General features: G+C 37.4%; 1 pseudogene; it reads right to left on the reverse strand.

Moving 5' to 3' along the window:
• Window positions 1-5,836: 5,836 nt before the first annotated feature.
• Window positions 5,837-6,728, reverse strand: LOC143398519 (OCIA domain-containing protein 1-like; annotated as a pseudogene).
• Between the last annotated feature and the right edge of the window lie 1,535 nt (window positions 6,729-8,263).

Genomic DNA, 8,263 nt, shown 5'->3' on the forward strand with positions numbered 1-8,263 from the left:
AACCATCTAGTTCATGATCCAGTATTGTATTAGAACAGATAGGCCAGGTTCTAATGAAATAAGAAGCAACTCCAAGGGGCTAGAAGTGTAGCTCAGTAGTGGAGTGCAAGCCCAAATGCATGAGACCCTGGGATTGATTTCCTGGCACCAAAACAAAACAAGCAAACTAACAAAAACCCACCACAGTCTAAGCAGATTATTATTGCAAAATCTCCAGTGGGTTTGTATATTCTCAGAGTAGTTGTCCATTACATGATGTATTACTGTTGCATTTTGTAGTCTCTTCCCATTACAAGGCAAGGAACCATCAAGAGTGGAGAGTTGAGCTCCCACAATTAAATGCTTCCACCATAAAGTGTCCTATTGCTCTCTTGACATTGGTCAAAGCGAGGCAGGTTGCCATGATGACCTTCAAATAGATGGCGAGTGTGGTCCTACCTGTTGCCTAGAAAGAGGAGAAGCAGGTATTAGTGGACAATAGCACTACATGTCATGTGTGAGATATTTGTTGACTGAATAAAATTTAACACATCTTTATTTTAATTTCTGTTGTGTATGCAATTGCCAGTCTCTATGATAGTGCTATTATTGACTCATTTCTTGCCCTAACTCTACCATTCCTCTTTGGATCCCACTTAAACAAAACAGAAAAAAAAAAGAATGCTAGCTTAAACATTCATTGGAATGAATTAATTTGAAGTACTTTCAACATAACCATGAAACCACTGTTATCATGACTACATCTTAATCGTACCCTTTACCCCATCATGTTGACTAACAGACCACTAAACCTTATTCCCTCCCCACTCTCCCGGTAAAATGTTTAAGGTTTACTAATGATAACTTCACAGTGTATTACCTGCCTTGATACTTTATAGGTACACTAAAACTAATAATATATTTCGAACAAAACAGAAAACACATTATGTAACAGGAAAACATCTTGCAAAGAAGCAGCATAATGCATGAGATACTTGAAGATTTTGCTTCAAAATGATTCTGATTAATTGATTGATTTAATAAGTACTTCCTAGGTACTTAATAAGTACTATTCCTAGGATAGATTTCAAGGAAATGAGAGCTTAGTTTATGAGAGATAAGTTAGTTATGTTTTCAGAAGTGTTACACGTCTGCCTAACACCTATAGTGACTTCACCGTACTGCCCTTGCTGTGCCCCCCTGAAGCACTACAAGTACTGGCTCTAGCCCACTTCTGTCCACTCATCTCATACCCAATGCTTATGCTCTAGACTTCAGTGACCACCACCCCACGCCCCCCGCCCCAGCAGTCCTGGAATTCCTCTGTTCTTTCCCCACCTGTTTCTGCCTCACAATGGCTTTTTGGAAAATATGAGTCAGTTATCTCATAGAATGCTCCATCTTTTAGATCAGGTATAGGCAAACTGTGGCCTGTTTTTGTATAGCTTTAGAGCTAAGAATAGTTTTTATATTCGTAAGGAGCTGTAAAAAAAAAAAAAAAAAAAAAGGAAAAAGAGAGTGGATGATGAGAGATGGAAAATGATGTAATGGAGACCATGTGTGGCCTGCAAGACCCGAAATTTTTACTCTCTGGCCTTTGGCAAAAGAAGTTTTCTGACTTCTGTTTTATCCTTCTCACTGGTATTCTGATCTTTCTCTTTCCTCCTGGTATTATTTAGTTGCCTCAGTTTCTTGGATTTGGGGAAAATTGGAAATTAGGTATATAGTTGTGATATCCAATATAGCAGTTTCTTGCCACATGTAGAGACTGAACACTGGAGATGTGACGAGTTCAAATTGAGGTGTACTGTAAGGGCAAAATACACAAGGAATTCAAACTCTTAGGATGAAAAAGAAGAATGTAAAATATTTCATTAACAGTTTTCACATTGATTAGCATGTTAAGTTAATATTATGGGTGAATTAAATAAAATGTATCATTAAAATGTCACCTGTTTCTTTTTTCAATGTAGTGGTCTCTAGAAACTTAAAAATCACATATGTGGATCATGTTATATTTCTATTGACAATTGTGGTCTATAGACTTTATTAAAATCAGGTTAAATACTTTGGGCAAGAATTCTTCACATTGAATTTATACATTGAATCTTAGTATAAGGCACAACATCTTCCATGTCTATTATTACTAACACTGTGTCATAACCTTATTAAGGGGCAACTGAGAAGAATATACAGTGTTTAGGTACATTTTGTCCTTTGCAATTTGTAATCTATTACAGTCACAAGATTACTCATTCCCCAATGACTTTTCATTTAATGTTGTTGGTATCCTTTGGTAACCCAGGCTTGAATCAGTTATTACACTGCAGGCTTAATCAATATGTTACAATCAAGCGATCATTATGGCTATTATTTGTTTGAAACTCAAATTTCTGTACAAATCATGACTACAAGATTAAATGCTACACAATTAAAATCTTTAGCTAGTGGGAGACTTTGAAGCTGGCTCCTGAATCTCTTGTCATAACTCTGTTAATTTTGAGTGTTTCCCTACTTTCTAGAATAAGAAATTGAGGTTCAACTAATTCTTTCTCTGTTCCAGAGGTGAAATCAGCCATTTCATAGGAAGTCTCCATTTAAAACAAACAAATAAACAAAATGGAATTCAAAAATCAAGATGAGGGTAATTGGTGTGATCACCTATAGGTGTGATTACTGGGGTTACCCTGCTTTTAGTTTTTTTTTTTTTTTCAATAGACAAAGTTACAAAGTATATTTTAAGAAATCAGAAGCATATATTATTGACATTTCTAATTTCAGTGTAATATTATGTTTTTCTCAGATTCTTTTATATTTGCATGTCTTTTCATGCACATTTAAAGCCTTTGAAAAAGATGTGAATACGCTTACTTATTATCTTTAATCTACAATATATAACAATTTCAAAATTACAACAACAATATTACAACCAACATTAACCCTAGTGAGTAAAGTTTATTTTGCAGATCTTTTGTCTTCAGGGTTTAACCTACTAAGGGGATATAGTCAGAGTATCTTAAATAGTTATTCAAATTATTCAAAAGTAACTTGAAATAATTATTTTCCTTTAGAGTTTATATTGTATATTTGATAGACAGATTCATTTGTTTCTGTGTTCAATTTTAGGTTTTGTCTTTGTTTCTTTTATTTTTGAATATATAAAACATTTACGGGCAGGGGATGTGGCTCAAGTGGTAATGAGCTAGCCTGGCATGCGTGGGATGCTGGGTTCAATCCTAAGCACCACGTAAAAATAAAATAAAGATGTTGTGTCCACCAAAAACTAGAAAACAAACAAACAAACAAAAAACATTTACATGATTCAGAAGCCAAGTAAGTTAAACTTAGAGCTCCTGTCACACTTCCATGTTTTCTGTATCCTGTTTATACCCCATTTATAGTAACTATTTTCATTAATTTCTAATTTACCTTTCCTATGCTGTTTCACTTTGTTTTGTTTTGCAAAAAATGTACATGTATGCACATTATTAAAACTATATGCATTGTTGTGTTAACTTTCTGTCACAACAAACAGCTGGCATAAACAACTTATAAGGAGGAAACGTTTATTTTGGTTCCTGGTTTCAGAGATTTTAGTAGTGATTGGTATTGGTTTTGGTTCTGTAGTAAGGCAGAACACCACGGCAGCAAGCAGGTGGTAAAACAAAACTGCTTACCACGTTGTGGCCAGGAAGCAAAAAGAGAGAAACAGGGGGTCAGAGTCCAATATCCCCTTCAAAGGCATGCCCTTAATTTCCTTCCACTAGGCTCCACCCTCTCCTAATAGCACCTACCTTGGCAACTAAAAGTTTAGTATGTGGAACTTTGGGAGATGTTGGGGGACATTTAAGACTCCAAACTGGTTATACATTATTTTATGTTTTTCTTATTCAAGATAATGTCCTGGAAACCACTCCCTGTCAGTTTATAGAGTTCTTCCCCACTGCTTAATTTCAAATAGCTGAAGACTACTTGATTGTGGAGGTGTACCATATTTCATTCAATTGGTTTCTTTTTGATGAACATTTCTGATATTTCCACTTATTTTCTATTAGAAAAGTAATACATCAAATAACACCCCCCCTTTCTGTATGTGTGTGTGTAGGTGTGTGTAGCTGTAGTTTTAGACTAGTTCCAGGAATCTCATTATTAGAAACATTACAAGTGATTCTGATACATAGTTAGGTATAGTAAAAAGCATATCCAGGAACCAAAAATTAGGAAAAAAAAATTTTTTAAATGAAAAAAGAACAGGTAAAGAAGCAAGATTCTCACCATCTTGAATCCTTACTTTACCTAGTAAAGTGCAATGGAAGGATGTGAACAGACACTTAATACCTGGAATCTTGTACTGAAGTCGTCATGTTGGTAAGGAGGATATCTGATGTATACAGCATTTACACAAGTGAAACACAAGCAGATGTGTTTCAGTTTGGCTATGTTGCCTCTGAAGTAGCCACAGGGCAGTTGTTTGCATAGAACTAGAGATCAGAGCAGGATGCATTAACTTGTAGGTTATAGAGTAGGTAAAGGTTATTTGAGGGAAGAATCATGGAGTGAAAGCTCTTAGAATCCAACCCTGGTGAATACCAATACTTAAGAGGCCACAAAAGGAGCCCCTAGGGGACCATAAATGGACAGAGAGGATGGAGGAAAACCTGAGAAGTCAAGTCACAAGATCTCAGGAAGTGTTTTTTTTTTTTTTTTTTTGCAATATTTCTTTACATTTTATTTACCATAAACATTAATAGAGCAAATACTAGAGAAAGGCTTTTTAATAATTTGATGATATAAAGCTGAGCACTTAAAATAATGCTTGCTCTCCCCACCCCAATTCAACATGCAGATATCATTTATCTTTATATAGGATGATTCTTGAATATCAGTCTCTTATAGTTTTGAGAATCTTTGCTCTGTAACTTAAAAACAATTTCACAAACTGTACACAATCATGGCATAATATCATCAATCATAGCATTCCCCATAGTGATTACATTTAACACAACATCAACACCAAAATCTATGTTTTAGAAAACATAGTAATAAGTCAAACCAAAAAAATCCAGGATTTAAATATATTTATGAAGACCATGAGAAACTGATGTGACTCCATTTTTGAAAAACCAGCTTCTACCTCAAGGCCTGTCCTAAGGAAAGGGGTGTGACCCTTGTCCTGGGAAAAACCCACTCCTAAGCACATACCCACCCTGCTGAGTTGTTTGTCTGCAAATAATAGGAGAGATCTGTGGCTACAGTTGTCCCTGACTCAATTAGGCTAGGTGAAGACCCATAGTAACCCCTTAGCAACCACCAATCAGCATGAGACAGGGAAAATACCTGGGATGCCAGATGACCCCCTAGTAGTTTATGGTGGTTGATAACATGTTGGGAAACCATGTAGTTTAGCACATACACCCCTCGTGGCCTAAACCAATCAGTTCAAAGGAATCCCCCTCTTGTACTAACCAATCACCCCTACCCAACTTGTTCCCGCCAGTGAATGTGCTAATTAATGTTAAGAGTTGTTGTTTGATTTTCCCGAGGTATAGAATGATTTGCTGTGAGATGTTGTGATGCATAGAGTATCCCCCCCAAACCTATAAAATCTCACTGGAACAAAGGATTGGGACTTACTCCCTGGGACCGCTGCATCAGGAACGGTTGTAAGTCCAGGCTCAAGCTTGCAATAAAGACTCTTGTGTGATTGCATCGGATTTGGTTCCTGGAGGTCTATTGGGGTATCACGAATCTGACATTACAACCGATGCTGAGCTCAAAAGAATGCAGGTATTCATGACCACCTAGATGATAAAGCTGGATACTGAAATTCCTTCACTGGGGCTGATGATATAATTTTTCACTGATCCCAAGTATCTCCATATTTGTTTACTTCGACTTCTTTTTTTGGCACCCTTTCCTGCATAGGCCTGACTGAGGGGCAGTCTTTTGCATTAAAGTTACTTCATATGACTCTCTATTTTTATTCCCTAATTCCTCATATGTAATATTTTTTTTCTTTGGGGATTTTCTTCAAGGTTGAGATCAGGTCCTAGAGCAATACAATCAGTAATACCAGTGGGAGTGGATTCATTCATAGAAGCACTGCACGGAATTGACTCACAGTGAGGCAGCATCTCTTTTTCTATGTTGTCTGCTGCTAGGGATGTCACCACTCATATATTGAGTCATATTTTGACTTTTGAGAATAATGCCCAGGTGGCAAAGATCATTGTATTTGCCCTGGTCATAAAGCTTCTCCCAGAGGGGGAAATTTCAAGGTTCTTGAACTTTTCTTGGCAAGTTTCCATGAAAGAGTTTTCCACCAGAGTATGTCATGATGCAAGCAAATATAAGTTTAGGGATGGAACCATATTTGGGATGACTTGAAAGGATTCCTTTACCAATCAATCCTTGAGTAATCAACATACTTGTTGCAGCCAAGGCACAGCATCTAGTTACATCCAAAATTCTCTGTATATTCAATGTTTGGCGTACACCTCGTTTATCTAAGAGGTCATTGCGTCAAGAGCAGTGGCCCACGCCTGTAATCCCAGACGTTCAGGATGCTGAAGGATCACAAGTTCCAAGCCAGCTTCAGCAATTTAGTGAAGTCCTCTGAACCAGAAGGTTTTCATCATTGCATTCTGCAAAACTCTTCTTTCTTCCTCTGTTGGAATGTGATCAGCCCCTATATGGGAAACAGGTCTTGGAACTTCTGCATTCAGCTCTGGAAAATCAGCCCTTCCCATTCATCTTTCCTCCTGCCCGCAGCGACAGACCTTGAACAACCTACAATAAAAATTAATTAAAAAAAAAAAAAAAAAAGAAAATAAATTCAACATAATCGTTCTTGTCAAAAAAAATAAAATAAAATAAAAGTACATAGAGATAGCTGGATACACTAAAAAAAAAAAAAAAAAAAAAAAAGAGCCCAAGGGAAAAGAGGGCGGAGGCCAGGCGGGGAGCCTAGAGGAGGAAGCAAGGGAGAAAAGTGCACAGGACCGCAGAGTGGGGAGGGATCGGACTGCTAGGCGACTGCCAAGAAGTCACCAGCTACCGAAACCCGAAGCACTCAGGAAGCAAGGGTTTCAAGAAGAAAAATGATCTGTGTCAAATCCTGCCAGGTCAGGTAAAACAAAGGCTACAAGATATCTACTGGATTTAGCCGATTGTTGGAGCAGATTCAATGATGTGGTGGAAATAGTAGCCATACCTCTGGTTAGGAAGGATTTTAATATTCTACAGGTGGTCCTTGGAAACACTGGGGTTTTGTCAGCTGCAACAAAGTTCTTCTTCTAAAACAAACAGAAGTATACATTTGCTAATTTGTGTGTAGTATTGCGGGGAGACTATTTCAGTTCTTCCTCTCACATTTTTTTTTCTTACATCTTTGGTGCTGGATATTGTTTAGCTCTTCAGTATACATAGTGGATTAGTTACAGAACTCCCCTTCTGCTTACCAAAATCTGGAGATGCTCATACATATGATGGCATGGTATTTTCAGATAGCCTAGCCACATCTTCCCATATACTTTAAATCACCTCTAGGGTATTTTGAGGGTGAGGAGTACTTGGGATTGTACCCAGAGGTGTTAACTACTGAACCACATCCTCGGTCTTTTTTTTTTTTTTTTTTTTTGTATTTTATTTAGAAACAGGGTCTCGCTGAGTTGCTTAGGTCCTCGCTAAATTGCTGAGATGGACTTTGAACTCGCGATCCTCCTGCCTCAGCCTCCCAAGCTGTTGGGATTACAGGCGTTTGCCACTGGCCCGCATCTCTAGAGTATTTATGCTTAATGTAAATGTTATGGATATAGGTGTTATGCTGTATTATTTAGGTAATAATGACAAGAATAAGGGCTATATATATTCAGAAAAAATCATTTTTGAAAAATGTATTTAATAGTGCTTCTTAAAGTGTTCTTTCAAATACGATCCTCATCAAGAAAACCAATGCTCCAGAATAATTTTTTTAAAGTTCTCCTCCCTCTTATAATTCCCTTTTCTCCATCCCCTTCTAATCTCTGGGCTGCAAGTCCATAGTTTTGCCCACTGCAAACACGTTTGGGAGACCAGCACGTACTCACAGAGGAAAGGATGAAGAGGACTTTGAATGTTATCAAATCCTGTAGTTTCAAAACCTGGCAGAGCATCTCACTAGACAACCTGGGACTTGCATTAAAAAGAATACTAGGTCTTATGTTTAGTTCCCAATTCCGTGGGTCTGCAGTGGAGTCTAGAAATCTGTGTACTTTTTATAGTTAAGGAAACGGGGCCTCCAACA

Source organism: Callospermophilus lateralis, chromosome 4 (genome assembly GCF_048772815.1).
Source record: "Callospermophilus lateralis isolate mCalLat2 chromosome 4, mCalLat2.hap1, whole genome shotgun sequence".
Lineage (NCBI taxonomy): Eukaryota > Metazoa > Chordata > Mammalia > Rodentia > Sciuridae > Callospermophilus > Callospermophilus lateralis.